We start from the raw sequence: 15,562 nt of genomic DNA on the forward strand, positions 1-15,562 counted from the left end.
TTAGCAGGTATTCTGTCCAAATTGGTCATGGGTACAAACAGTTCAATTAATCAGCTGTAAAGCAAGTCATCTGGAGGGTCTGTGTCTAGACAAACAAGGGGGTGGGGCTATCTGTGAGTCTCATCTAAGTCATATAGGGAAGGATGGCTCTTTGCAGGAAGTCATTTCCTAGAACACTAAAGGGTGTGGGGATTTTTAATTGTTACTGTTTTCCAGCAGAGTGAACTCAGGTAAAGTTGAACATTATCAGACTCTTGGGGAAAATTAGGTTATCTATTCTTTGTTGGCTGTGATAGGGTTCATGACACACTATCATAAAATATGGCATCTTGCCATTTGAGAAAACAGCAGAAGCAAGATGGTCTGTCTGACCTTCTCCCATGATTCTCCCCTGAATCAGGCCGTAAAACCTTCCCTTAAAAGGCTGAGTGTAGTAGCTCGCTTATGCCTGTAATCCCAGCACGTTGGGAGGCCAAGGCAGGTGGATCACCTGAGGTCAGGAGTTCAAGACCAGCCTGGTCAACATGGCAAAACCCTCTCTCTACTAAAAATACAAAAATTAGCCAGATGTGGTTGTGCACACCTGTAATCCCAGCTACTCAGGAGGCTGAGGCTGAGAATCTCTTGAACCCAGGAGGCAGAGGTTGCAGTGAGCCAAGGTCATGCCATTGCACTGTAGTCTGGGCAATAAGAGTGAAACTCCAACTCAAAAATAATGATATTATTAATATCTATTCTTGCAAAATATAGTAATTAAAACATTAATCCTATATCACAAACCCTTGTAGCAGAGCACATCTCCCCATATATATGATCATTGTACCTAGGGTGGACACTTTCCTCCTCTTACTTTCAGGAACACCCTACTTTGTCTATGGAATAGCTATACTGTCACTATTTTCACACCAACTCACCAGCAATGGATCCAAACCAAGACAAAATCTGTGAATTGCCAGAAAAAGAACTCAGACATTCGACTATTAAGCCAATCAAGGAGGCATCAGAGAAAGGTGAGGTCCAATTTTTTAAAAATTAAAAAATGATACAGTATATGAAGGGGAAAATCTCCAGTGAAATAGATAGCATAAATAAAAATTACAACTTCTGGAAATCAAGGACACATTTAGAGAATTGGAAATACACTGGAAAGTCTCAGCAATAGAATCAAACAAGTAGAAAAAGAACATCAGAGCTCAAAGACAAGGATTTCAAATTAACCCAGTTCATCAAAGACAAAGAAAAGAGAATTTTAAAAAATGAGCAAAACTTCTAAGAAATTTGAGATTATGTCAGATGACCAAACCTAAGAATAATTGGTGTTCCCAAGGAAGAAGAGAAGTCTAAAAGCTTGGGAAACATATCTGAGGTAATAATTGAGGAAAACTTTCCCGGCCTTGCTAGAGAAGACATCCAAATACAAGAAGCTCAAAGAACACCTGGGAAATTCATTGCAAAAAGGTCATTGCCTAGGCACATACTCATCAGGTTATCTAAAGACTAAGGAAAGAATCTTAAGAGCTGTGAGACAAAAACATCAGGAACCTATAAAGGAAACCCTATCAGATTAGCAGCAGATTTCTGAGCAGACACCCTACAAGCTATAAGGGATTGGGGTCCTATGTTTAACCTCCTAAACAAAACAATTATCAGGCAAGAATTTTGTATACAGTGAAACTTAACTTCATAAATGAAGGAAAGATACAATCTTTTTCACACAAACAAATGCTGAGAGAATTCACCACTACTACCAAGCCAGCACTACAAAAACTGCTAAAAGGAGCTCTAAATCTTGAAACAAATCCTTGAAATACTCCAAAATAGGGTCTCCTTAAAGCATAAATCTCACAGTACTTATAAAACAACAACATGATGAAAAAGAAAACAAGTTATTCAGACAACAAATAGCACAGTGGATAGAATAGTACCTCGGACCTTAATACTAACATTGAATGTAAATGACCTAAATGCTCCATTTAAAATCTACAGAATGGCAGAATGGAGAATTCACCAACCAAGAATCTGCTGTCTTCAAGAGACTCACCTGACACACAAGGACTCACATAAACTTAAGGTAAAGGGATGGAAAAAGATATTCCATGCAAATGTACATCAAAAGCAAGCAGAAGTAGCTAGTCTTATATCACACAAAACAAACTTCAAAGCAACAGCAATTTAAAAAGACAAATAAGAACATTATATAATGATAAAAGGACTAGTCCAATAGGAAAATATCACAATCCTAAATATATATACACTGGTGCTCCAAAATTTATAAAACAATGACTACTAGATCTAAAACATGAGATAGATAGCAACACAATAATAGTGGGATTACTTCAATTCTCCCCTGACAGCACGAGACAGGTTATCAAGACAGAAAGTCAACAAAGAAACAATGGACTCAAGCTATACCCTAGAACAAAGGGACTTAACAGATATTGACAGATACCCAACAACTGCAGAATATACATTCTATTCATCAGCACACGGAACATTAAGATAGGTGATATAATAGGCCCCAAAACAAGTCTCAACAAATATAGGAAAATCAAAATTATAGCAAGTACTCTCTCAGACCACAGTGGAATAAAATTGGAAATCAACTCCAAAAGGAACCCACAAAACCATGCAAAGATGCGGAAATTAAATAACCTGCTCCTGAATGATTGTTGAGTCAACAATGAAATCAAGATGGAAATTAAAATATTCTTTGAATTGAACAATAATAGTGACACAACCTATCAAAACTTCTGGGATACAGCAAGGTGGTGTTAAGAGCAAAGTTCATCAAAAAGTCTGAAGGAGCACAAACAGACAATCTAAGGTCACACCTCAAGGAGCTAGAGAAGCAAGAACAAACCTAACCCAAACCCAGCAAAAAAAGAGAAATAACCAAGATCAGAACAGAACTAAATGAAATTGAAACAAAAAAATACAAAAGGTAAATGAAACAAAAAGTTGGTTGTTTGAAAAGATAAATAAGATTGATAGACCATTAGTGACATTAACAAAGAAAACAAGGGAGAAGATCCAAATAAACTCAATTAGAAACAAAACAGGAGATATTGCGACTAATACCAAGGAGATGGGTGAATTCCTGGAAATATATAACCCTACTATATTAAACCAGGAAGAAATGGAAATATGTAACCCTCCTAGATTAAACCAGGAAGAAATGGAAACTCTGAACAGACCAATAACAAGCAGCAAGATTGAAATGGTAATTAAAAAGTTACCAAGAAAAAAAAAGGTCCAGAACCAGAAAGACTGACAGTTGAATTCTATCAAACATTCAAAGAAGAATTGATACCAATTCTACTGACACTACTCCAAAAGATAGAGAAAGAAGGAAACCTCCCTAAGTCATTCTATGAAACCAGTACCACCCTAATACAAAAACTAAGAAAGGGCATAACAAAGAAAAGAAAACTGCAGAAAAATATCCCTGATGAACATAGATGCAAAAATCCTCAACAAAATACTGGCTAACTGAATCCAACAGCATAGCAAAAAGATAACCCACCATGATCGAGTGGGTTTCATACCAGGGGTGCAGGGATGGTTTAACATCTGCAAATCAATAAATGTGGTACACCACATAAACAGAATTAAAAACAAAAATCACACAATCATTTCAATGGATGCAGAAAAAGCATTTGACAAAATCCAGCATCCTTTTATGATTAAAAACCCTCAGCAAGGCCAGGTGTGATGGCTCACACCTGTGATCCCAGCACTTTTGGAGGCTAAGACGGACGGATCACCTGAGGTCGGGAGTTCGGACCTGCCTGGTCAACATGGTGAAACCCCATCTCTACTAAAAATATAAAAAAATTAGTCAGGCATGGTGGCACACACCTGTAATCCCAGCTACTCAGGAGACTGAGGCAAGGGAACTGCTTGAACCTGGGAGGTGGAGGTTGCAGTGAGCTGGGACCAGGTCATTGCACTCCAGCCTGGGCAACAAGAACAAAACTCCATATCAAAAGAACAAAACAAAACAAAAAAACCCTCAGTAAAATTGGCATAGAAGGGACATACTTTAATATAACAAAAACCATCTATGACAAGCCCACAGCCAACATTATACTGAATGGGGAAAAGTTGAAAGTATTCTCTGGAGAAATGGAACAAGACAAAGATGCCTACTTTCATCACTTCTATTCAACGTAGTATTGGAAGTCCTAGCCAGAGCAACCAGACAAGAGAAAATAAATAAATAAATAAATAAATAAATAAATAAATAAATGGCATCCAAATTGGTAAGGGGGAAGTCAAACTGTTGCTGTTTGCTGATGACATAATTGTATACCTAGAAAACCCTAAAGACTCATCCAAAAGCTCCTAGAACTGGTAAATGAATTCAGCAAACTTTCAAGATACAAAATTAATTTATAGAAATCAGTAGCCCTGCTATACACCAACAGCGATCAAGCTGAGAATCAAATCAAGAAATCAACCCCTTTTACAATAGCTGCAATAAAATAAAATAAAAATATTTAGGAATAAACTTAACCAAGGAGCTGAAAGACCTCTACAAGGAAAACTACAAAACACTGCTGAAAGAAATAATGATGACACAAACAAATGGAAACACATCCCATGCTCATAGATGGATAGAATCAATATTGTGAAAATGACCATACTGCCAAAAGCAATCTACAAATTCAATGCAATTTTTATCAAAATACCACCATTAGTCTTCACAGAACTATAAAAACAATTCTAAAATTCATATGGAACAAAAAAACAGCCCGCATAGCCAAAGCAAGATTAAGCAAAAAACAAAAGCGAAAACAAATCTGGAGGCATTACATTACCTGACTTAGAACTATACTGTAAGGCCATAGTCACCAAAACAGAATGGTACTGGTATAAAAACAAGCATATAGACCAATGGAACAGAATAGAGAACCCAGAAATAAAGCCAAATACTTACAGTCAACTTATCTTCAACAAAGCAAACAAAAACATAAAGTGGAAAAGGGACAACCTATTCAACAAATGGCACAGATGGCGCAGGCACAAATGGCAAGCCATGTGTGGAAGAATGAAACTGCATCCTCATCTCTCACCTTATACAAAAATCAACTCAAGATGGATCAAAGGCTTAAATCTAAGACCTGAAACCATAAAAATTCTAGAAGATACCAGCCTGGGCGAAACGGTGAAACCCTGTCTCTACTAAAAATACAAAAAATTTGCCAGGTGTGGTGGTATGCACCTGTAATCCCAGCTACTCAGGAGGTTGAGACAGGAGAACCCCGGAGGCGCAGGTTGCACTGAGCGGAGATGGCACCGTTGCACTCTAGCCTGGGTAATAAGAATAAAACTCTGTCAGAAGAAGAAGAAGAAGAAGAAGAAGAAGAAGAAGAAGAAGAAGAAGAAGAAGAAGAAGAAGAAGAAGAAGAAGAAGAAGAAGAAGAAGGAGGAGGAGAAGAAAAAGAAGAAGAAGAAGAAGAGGAGGAGGAGGAAGAGGAAGAGGAAGAGGAAGAGGAAGAAGAAGAAGAAGAAGAAGAAGAAGAAGAAGAAGAAGAAGAAGAAGAAGAAGAAGAAGAAGAAGAAGAAGAAGAAGAAGAAATTGGAAAAACCCTTCTAGACATTGGTTTAGGCAAAGACTTCATAACCAAGAACCCAAAAGCAAACACAACAAAAAGATAAATAGATGGGACTTAATTAAACTAAAAGCTTCTGCACAGCAAAAGAAATCATCAGCAGAGGAAACAGACAACCCACAGAGTGGAAGAAAATCTTTGCAATCTATACACCTGACAAAGGACTAATATCCAGAATCTACAAGGAACTCAAACAAATCAGCAAGAACAAAACAAACAATCCCATCCAAAAGTGGGCTAAGGACATGAATACATACTTATCAAAAGAAGATATACAAATATCCAACAAACATATGGATAAATGCTCAACATCATTAATTATCAGGGAAATGCAAATCAAAACCACAATGCGATACCACCTTTCAATAATACATGTTGGCGTGGATGTGGTGAAAGAGAACACTTATTTTATTTTTTTTTTTTTTTTTTGAGACAGAGTCTCGCTCTGTCACCCAGGCTGGAGTGCAGTGGCCGGATCTCAGCTCACTACAAGCTCTGCCTCCCAGGTTTACGCCATTCTCCTGCCTCAGCCTCCCAAATAGCTGGGACTACAGGCGCCTGCCACCTTGCCTGGCTAGTTTTTTGTATTTTTAGTAGAGACGGGGTTTCACCGTGTTAGCCAGGTTGGTCTCGATCTCCTGACCTCGTGATCCGCCCGTCTCGGCCTCCCAAAGTGCTGGGATTACAGGCTTGAGCCACCGTGCCCGGCCAAGAGAACACTTTTACACTGTTGGTGGGAATGTAAACTAGTACAACCACTGTAGAAAACAGTGTGGAGATTTCTTAAAGAACTAAAAGTAAATCTACCATTTCATCCAGGAATCCCACTCCTGGGTATCTATCTAGAGGAAAAGAAGTCATTATATGAAAAAGATATTTGCACACACATGTTTATAGTAGCACAATTCACAACTGCAAAAATATGGTACCAGCCCAAATGCCATCAATCAATGAGTGGAGATATATATATATATATATCTAAAAGAATACTACTCAGACATCAAAAGGAATGAAATAATGGCATTTGCAGCAACCTGGATGGAACTGGAGACCATTGTTCTAAGTGAAGTAACTCAGAAATGGGAAACCAAACATCCTATGTCCTCACTCATAAGTGGGAGCTAAGCAATGAGGATGCAAAGCATAAGAATGATCCAATGGACTTTGGGGACTTGGGGGAAAGGGTGGGAGGGCGGTGAGGGATAAAAGACTACACATTGGGCACAGTTACATTGCTTGGATGATGGGTGCACGAAAATCTCAGAAATCATCACTAAAGAACTTATTCATGTAACCGAATGCCACCTGTTCCCCAAAAATCTATTGAAAAAAATGTAATCACAATTCTATTTTCATATCTTTAATAATCATTCCTATTGTCATCAAATATCCAGTGTGTTCACATTTTCCAGATTGTTCTGCAGGAGTGTGTGTGTGTGTGTGTGTGTGTGTGTGTGTGTGTGTGTGTGACTTATGATTCAAATAAAGTCGATGGTTTTCTTTAGAAAAAAAGAATGCTTGGTTCAAATGAAGAATAAAAGGAAATGTTCAGGCTGAAATGGAAACAGTAGGAGCAGTAAACAAACAAACAAACAAACAAAAACCAAACAACTGAACTGGAAGTGAGGCGTAACAGATTAATAACCCAGCTCTGCCACTATAACTGCCTGCATAATTTTAAGAAAGTTTTATTTAACTTTTATGGACTCACTTTCTTCCTCATCTATAAATGAAGATAGATTATATTACTTCTTATTTGCCTTAATGGTCTGAGAATAATTTTTTGTTTTGTTTTGAGACCGAGTCTCGCTCTGTAGCCCCGGCTGGAGTGCAGTGGCATGATCTCGGCTCACTGCAAGCTCCGCCTCCCGGGTTCACGTCATTCTCCTGCCTCAGCCTCCCAAGAAGCTGGGACTACAGTCGCCCGCCACCACGCCTGGCTAATTTTTTTGTATTTTTAGTAGAGACAGGGTTTCACCGTGTTAGCCAGGATGGTCTTGATCTCCTGACCTTGTGATCTGCCTGCCTTGGCCTCCAAAAATGCTGGGATTGCAGGTGTGAGCCCTCATGCCCAGCCTATAATTTTCAAATTGATATTTTATTTTTCACAAATAGAAAACAGTTTTAAAATTATTTTTATAAAGATCATTATTACTTTTTACTAAGTTATCGACAGACTCAAACTGTTGACACTTTGTTTAATGAATTTCCCATACAGAATAGTGTTATATATGTGTATATGTGTGTATATGTATATCAGTATATATATATATGCACACACAAACATTCATTGCTTGGATTACTTTGCACAAATGAACCTATTTTTAATGTCTATTCACAATAAATTTCCCAAAATAAATTATTTTGTGTTAAATTACAAAACAAACAAGAAAATGTGTTTTGGCCAGGCGCGGTGGCTCATGCCGATAATCTCAGCACTTTGGGAGGCCGAGGCAGGCAGATCACCTGAGGTCAGGAGTTCAAGACCAGCCTGGCCAACATAGTGAAACCCTGTCTTTACTAAAATACAAAAATTAGCTGGGCATGATGGCGGGTGCTTGTAATCCCAGCTACTCGGGAGGCTGAGACAGGAGAATCGCTTGAACCCGGGAGATGGTGGCTGCAGTGAGCCTAGATCATGCCACTGCACTCCAGCCTGGGCAACTGAGCAAGGCTCCATCAAACAAAGAGAAAAAAGAAAAAAAAAAAGAAAATGTGTTTTCGCATAGAAAGTATAAGGGCAAATACAAATTAAAAATAAGAGGTTCCATTTACTCTGATGAAAACAGGGGAAGAGATTTCCCTCTTCTCCTAGGACATTTACCTTAGAAAACTTGTAAGTGTTTTCCCATTTCTTTGAAATATATATATAAATACTTTTGAAAACTAGGCAGGACTTTTGCCAACTGGCCTTTTCTCAGCTCCATGACCAAGGAATGTTTTTCTCGAGGACCTGGAAGCCATCTCTTTGAATTGCAAACATTGGAGCTAAGCTTTGGTGGGTGCCTTACCTGAAGTTGCAAAACTACCTCTGTCATAAACAGTTGAGAAGATTTTCCTCTGGATAAGACCAATTAGCTAACATAGATGGCCACTCCAATTACTACGATAAGGTTGGGGAAAACCGTGTGACAAAAGGTCTGCCAAGTCCTCTTATTTGAGGACTAGTTATTGTTTATCTTGAAAACATGTATGTAATGGGTTGTATCTGTTTGGCTATATAAGGAGGCAAGATTCCTTTCTACCTTTTCATTCTCTTAGTGGTTTGCCTGTGATATGTGTTACATTCTAGTTTAATGCTTCTTTAATAGCGTATTCTTTCCCTGCTACCTTTGTAGAGAGAATTTCTGGGTTGGAAGAAGGATTTGTTTTTAATTATATTTCCCTAACAAAGGTTCGTGGAAACTTTTCCACTGCCTCTTTTTTTTTTTTTTTTTTTTTTTGAGATGGAGTCTCCCTCTGTTGCCCAGGCTGGAGTGCAGTGGCACAATCTCGGCTCACTGCAAGCTCTGCCTCCCGGGTTCACGCCATTCTCCTGCCTCAGCCTCTGGAGTAGCTGGGACTGCAGGCACCCGCCACATACCCGGCTTATTTTTTGTATTTTTTAGTAGAGACGGGGTTTCACCGTGTTAGCCAGGATGTTCTCGATCTCCTGACCTTGTGATCTACCTGCCTTGGCCTCCCAAAGTGCTGGGATTATAGGTGTGAGCCACTGCGCCCAGCCACTCCACTGCCTCTTTTTTAAAATTAAAATTTAAATGTTTTTTCGATTGCCTCTTAAATGGATTTGGAAATATGAAAATTTCCCTTTGGGAGGCTGAGGAGAGAATTGCTTGAGCCTAGAAGTTCAAGAGCAGCCTGGGCAAAATAGCAAGACCCAGTCTCCACAAAGCAAGAAAGTAAAAGAGATGGAAGGAAGGAAGGAAAGAAGGAGGGAAGGAAGGAAGGAAGGAAGGAAGGAAGGAAGGAAGGAAGGAAGGAAGGAAGGAAGGAAGGAAGGAAGGAAGGAAGGAAAGGAGGGAGGGAGGGAGGGAGGAAATTTTCTTGTTTCCTTTGCACTTGCATCAAAGTCTGGTCTGAAAACTACCCCTGGAACTGTGATTTGGGTTCAAAAAACATGCCTGCAGCCAGTTTGGATAGGAGTGAAGCGCTCACCTCTTTTTTTAACTTTCAATAGCCAAAAAAATCATATGGAGCAGCTTGATTTTGCTTGTGATTCAAACTATGTCAGTTGTCAGAATAACTTTACTACCGTGTAAGTTTCACATATAAGAACTGCTTTGTCTTGTAATTCATTGGGAAACATTATCGAGTCTGCAACAAAAACCGAATTTCCAAAGCAATTCTGTTTTGTTTGTTTGTTTGTTTGTTTGTTTGAGACGGAGTCTCTCTCTGTCGCCCAGGCTGGAATGCAGTGACACGATCTCAGCTCCCTACAAACTCCGCCTCCCGGGTTCACCCCATTCTCCTGCCTCAGCCTCCCAAGTAGCTGGGACTACAGGCGCCCGCCACCTCGCCCGGCTAATTTTTTTGTATTTTTGGTAGAGACGGGGTTTCACCGTGTTAGCCAGGATGGTGTGGATCTCCTGACCTTGTGATCCACCAGCCTCAGCCTCCCAAAGTGCTGAGATTACAGGCGTGAGCCACCGTGCCCAGCTGCCATTCAGTTTTGATCATTGTTGAAGACGGTTCTTATTTAGAAAAAATTCAATCTTACTTCTGATTTCAAAAAATCATAATAAAACTTTACCACTCCTGAGTCATTCAACTAGCATACGGTAGGGTAAGTTGAGATATCTAGCTTTTATATGAGACAAAAATACACAGAACTGACAATGATTTGGTCTACAAGAGCAAATGAAGTTCACTGTTGACAATACTGGTTCAACAACACATCTAAGACATTTCCACACACTACCTGCTATGAATAACCATGTGTTTTTAACGACCTACATGCTCACAAGCTTTGTGCATTTATCAACTAAGCCTTTCCTCCTTCACACATTTTTTTGTTTTGTTTTGTTTTTGTTTTACTGTCATTCGTAACACTCTTAGCAGATTCTACTTTAGGTTGTACTGAATTGGTGTTTTCTCAGCTTCTTTGAAAATATTCTTACCTGTAGTTGTTACGTGCATATTACTCATAAAGGATAATTCTTTTTTTTTTTTTTTTTTTTTTTTTTTTTTTTTTGAGACGGAGTCTCACGCTGTTGCCCAGGCTGGAGTGCAGTGGCGCGATCTCGGCTCACTGCAAGCTCCGCCTCCCGGGTTCCCGCCATTCTCCTGCCTCAGCCTCCTGAGTAGCTGGGACTACAGGCGCCCGCCACCGCGCCCGGCTAATTTTTTTTTTTTTTTTGTATTTTTAGTAGAGACGGGGTTTCACTGTGGTCTCGATCTCCTGACCTTGTGATCCGCCCGCCTCGGCCTCCCAAAGTGCTGGGATTACAGGCTTGAGCCACCGCGCCCGGCCAGGATAATTCTTTAGTCACTTCAAACTCAGCATTGACTTCTAGAGTATCAACAACTGATCAGTAGAGCAATATCAGTAACATCTGTCAACTCATCAAGAGCCAGGAATTGCTTAAGGCCAGGGGTTGCAGACCAGCCTGGGCAACATAGAGAGATCCCACCTCTATTAAAATTTTTTTTTTAATTAACTGGGTGTGGTGGCACGTGCCTGCAGTCTCAGCTACTCAGGAGGCTGAGGCAGGAGGATTCCTTGAGCCCAGGAGCTGGAGGCTGCAGTAAGCTATGATTGTGCCACTGCATTCCAGCCTAGGTGACAGAGCAAGACTCTGTCTCTTAAGAAAAAAAAAGTCCTAGGCAAGTGCTATTGAAAGTGGAAAGTTTAGAGAATACTATCTTTGAAAAATGAAAAGCCCAACTTAAAATGGCCTAATGAAAAAGGAAATGTTTTGGTATGGGTTACTGAACAACCAAGGAGGGTGGGCTTCAGGGTTAGCTAAGACCAGTAACTCTGGCTCTGTTTCACTGTGAATTTCTTGCTCTGCCCTCCTCTAGGTATTGGCTTCATCCCCAGGCAGACAGCAACCTGATTATAGTGTTATGTCTCTGATAGCCACTCACAACTTTGTCCCCTACAAGAGAGAACTGTTTCTGGATGCTTGCTCAGAATGCGAAATAATTCTTTTCAGATACCTCCTTTCTCTCTATCTTGCCCAAAATGGGTCATACGTCCTGGACAGATTACAAAAACAGCTATACATTCTTCCCCCATCTCTCTGGAATGTCACCTGCAGCTCTTCCCATTAAGTGGTGGAGTCTATTTCTCTACCCCTTGAACATGGTCTCAGCATGTGAATTGTTTTTTCCCAGTGAAACATTAGCAAATTTGTTGTAAGCGGAGACTTAAAAAGTGTTTGTACATTGGGGCTTGCCATCTTCTGCTGCTCTGTGGAACTCTGAGGTTACCATGTTAAGAAGCCTGTGATTGAGGGAGGAAGAGTGACCATGTGGAGCAGAAACAAGCCATCCCAGCTGAGCACACCACCCCCACCCCAACCCTCACCAACCAGCCTTCCAGCAACAGGACATAAGAATGAGGCCGTGCTGTCCTAAACAACCCACTCTGAGCCAGCCCAGATATGAAAACCACTTAGATGACCCACAGAATTATGAGAAGTAATAAATGTTTGTTATTTTAAGCCACTAAGTTTAGGAGTGGTTTGTTAAGAGGCAAAAGCAAACTGATATATGACCATTTCTGAGGCAGTCACAGGCAAGGGGAATTTCATTACTCTTAAGTGAATCAAGAGAGCCCTTTGGAGTTGGGATTATGTTTCCATGATGACCATGGCTGCATGGAGGAAGGGTAGATAACTAAACAAAATGGGGTTTTGACAGGAAGAAAAAGGGGAGAAAATGCATGTTGAATTTGGCAACTAATAATTCCACTAAATATACTCTACACCAAACTTTATGTTGCTTCTTTATTTAAGAAGGGAGACTAAGTTACCATTAGAAGGACCATGCATAGGAACTAACATATATTTCTGTGCAGTGAGTGTGTCCTGTAGTATGCTTTGGGAGGGCAACTGAGCTACCAAAACTTGGATTTCACTGCAGCAGGGGTTGGTCCTTAACAGAAGGCTAGTGATTATTTTAGGTTTTGAGAGTCATATGATTTCTGTCACAACTACTTAATTTCGCCATTGTTGTGTGGAAGTAGCAATAGACAGAAAATAAATGAATGAGCATAGTTGTGTTCCAGTAAAACTTTATTTTGAAAAACAAGCAATGGGCTGGATTTGGCCCACAGTTTGCCAATCCATCAACCAGAGGCTAGAGATGTATCATGTGGCCAGCTTTAGCTGAGAAAGAACTTGAGAAATCTGGGCACAGTGCCACTCTGAACAAAATTCAGTTTGGTTAATAAGGAGGATGAGGAGAATAGATATTTTATGGGCTACTTGCAGTACTTGCCATGATTATCCTTGTTAAACTGGTGGCCAGTGGATCTAAAATTCGTGGATGTAGTTCTGACTCCCTTAGAGATGGTGTGGGGAAAAAGGAGAAAATTTAGACAAGGACAACTGAAATGATGAAAAGGAAAGAGCATTGTCTGCTGTAGCCTTCACTAGGCTTGAAATTCAAAGTTCTAGCTTTCTGACCTGATTCTGTAATGTACAAACTATGTAACACTGGTTGAGTCAAACTCTATAAGCCTGTTACCCTTGTCTGTAAGACGGTGATGGAATGTTAGAAAGAAAGGGAGAAATGGATAAGCAAATGCAAATGTGTGCTATATTTGTATGCAACACAATATAGCTTTTGCATACAAATATAGCTTTTCTTTTTTGTAGCGTTGGCGATAGCCATAGGGATGTAAAATAACATTCTGTAGCAGCAGGTAAGGAAACTATGGAGCGCTCACCAGTGGTATGGAGCACCATAACAAAAAGGCACAAGAATGTATTTGGCTACTTTAGTGCAAAATGTCTAGGACAGAACTGGAAATTCAGTTCAGTTACTAAGAAACAAACACTAGAACTTGATATAACTTCCAAAAGAGCTCACTCACATAGTAGTACATATTATTCTAAGTGATAAAAAAGTGCTAAGGTATTTACAGATATAATGGTTGTACAGTACTTTTTAAATCTGCAATTTAGGTTTCTGATTTTCCATTAAGAATTAACTGCACTGAAATTCTATAAATTATACTTAAGCAATTCAGCTATGGGAGTGTACAAAAAAGAGATAAATACTGCCATCCAAATTATTAATTACAGTTCAACAATAATCTCAACATCAGCAACCATTGTAGTTATTATTATCTGACTTGTTTGGGCATCTTTTAGTCTCATGTACTTCGTGGTTCACAAAATCATCCTGGATATAGGAAAAGATCAAAAAATTATGAAACAATTAGACTGCACATCAACTTTAAAAAATCACATGCAAGACTACATTGCAGCAGATGTTTCAAATGCCTGTTTTAAGTTAAAGCACTCATTAAAAAAAGAAAAAAACCTGGGGTCTTCCAATAAAATTCTACTACGAGCTTTGTAAGTCTGAAATTTTAAGAATGACTATTTAGAAAATCTGGTTTACTTAACAGTATCTTTTGCAGAAGAGAAAAGGCATCTGATTATAAACTACATCAACACCTAAATGAATTGCACTATGCCCTTGTGGCCAGAAAACTGCTTTTTTTCCTAAAATGAAGGCAGTCTTTTATTATTATTTTTTTTTGACTTCCAAAACTTGATTTATAGTGACTACAAATATCACTACTTTTGGAAGATTATAGAAAAACTCTTAGAAAAAATAATTTCAAACATTAGTCACACTATTGAAATACTCATCCAATATTAATAATTTGTTCTTCAGTAAGAAGTAGAATTCTTCATAACAAATGCCCCAGAGTTGCCTCACTCAAATACTACAGCCATTAAAAACCAAACTGTTAGAGAAATCATCAAAGTGTTTTTGTAGTCTTACTGAACACCTGTAGCTCTATCCTCTGTTGTTCCGATAGGCACCATATTTATTTGAATAAATAACAGCAGGTCGCATCTGACAGATACTAACACTAAGCTTACATACTGTATGATAAAACCTAACACTGCTACGTGTGTTTGCTGTAGGTGTACTGTCTGATGCACATGAAAGCGGACCTAGTTAACACCCTTTGGGTACAGGAGCGTTTACTTTGCCTTGACTGGTTCTCATTCTAACCAGCGAACTCTAACTTTGTGTTCATAATGACACAATTTTTTTGAGATGGAGTCTCGTTCTGTCACCCAGGCTGGAGTGCAGTGGCGCAGTCTCAGCTCACTGCAAGCTCCGCCTCCCGGGTTCACACCATTCTCCTGCCTCAGCCTCCCGAGTAGCTGGGACTACAGGCGCCCGCTACGCCTGGCTAATTTTTTTTTTTTTTTTTTTTTTTTTTTTTTTTTTTTTTTTTTTTTTTTTTGTATTTTTAGTAGAGACGGGATTTCACCGTGTTAGCCAGGATGGTCTCAATCTCCTGACCTCGTGATCCGCCCGCCTTGGCCTCCCAAAGTGCTGGGATTACAGGCATGAGCCACCATGCCCGGCGAAGAATTCTTTGAAGGGCTTAATCCCAGTTGTAAGGCAACATTTTCTCTCGAGGGACTGCTTTGTTGCTGAAGAGTTGAGTCTCCTATGCTGATGTTTTTCTCTTTGACATCTTTGACAGACAGACATCTGTCAGAGTTCATGTCAACATTTTCACTACGGCTTCCTCCCTCATGACGGAAGAGATTCTGACACCTGTATTTGAAGTTACTCCACATTTTTCCCACTTTATCCATTGATTATAAAATCGTTGGGGGCGCGTGGGGCGGCCTCATCCAGGACACCTGTGGCCCAGCAGGAAAGGGCGAGTCCGCCCACCCTCCGGTGCATCCTGTGCCCTCGGACTGCCCAGCGATCGCAGCCTTGCTTCCTCTGGACGGAGC

Source organism: Macaca fascicularis, chromosome 2 (genome assembly GCF_037993035.2).
Source record: "Macaca fascicularis isolate 582-1 chromosome 2, T2T-MFA8v1.1".
NCBI classification, from domain to species: domain Eukaryota; kingdom Metazoa; phylum Chordata; class Mammalia; order Primates; family Cercopithecidae; genus Macaca; species Macaca fascicularis.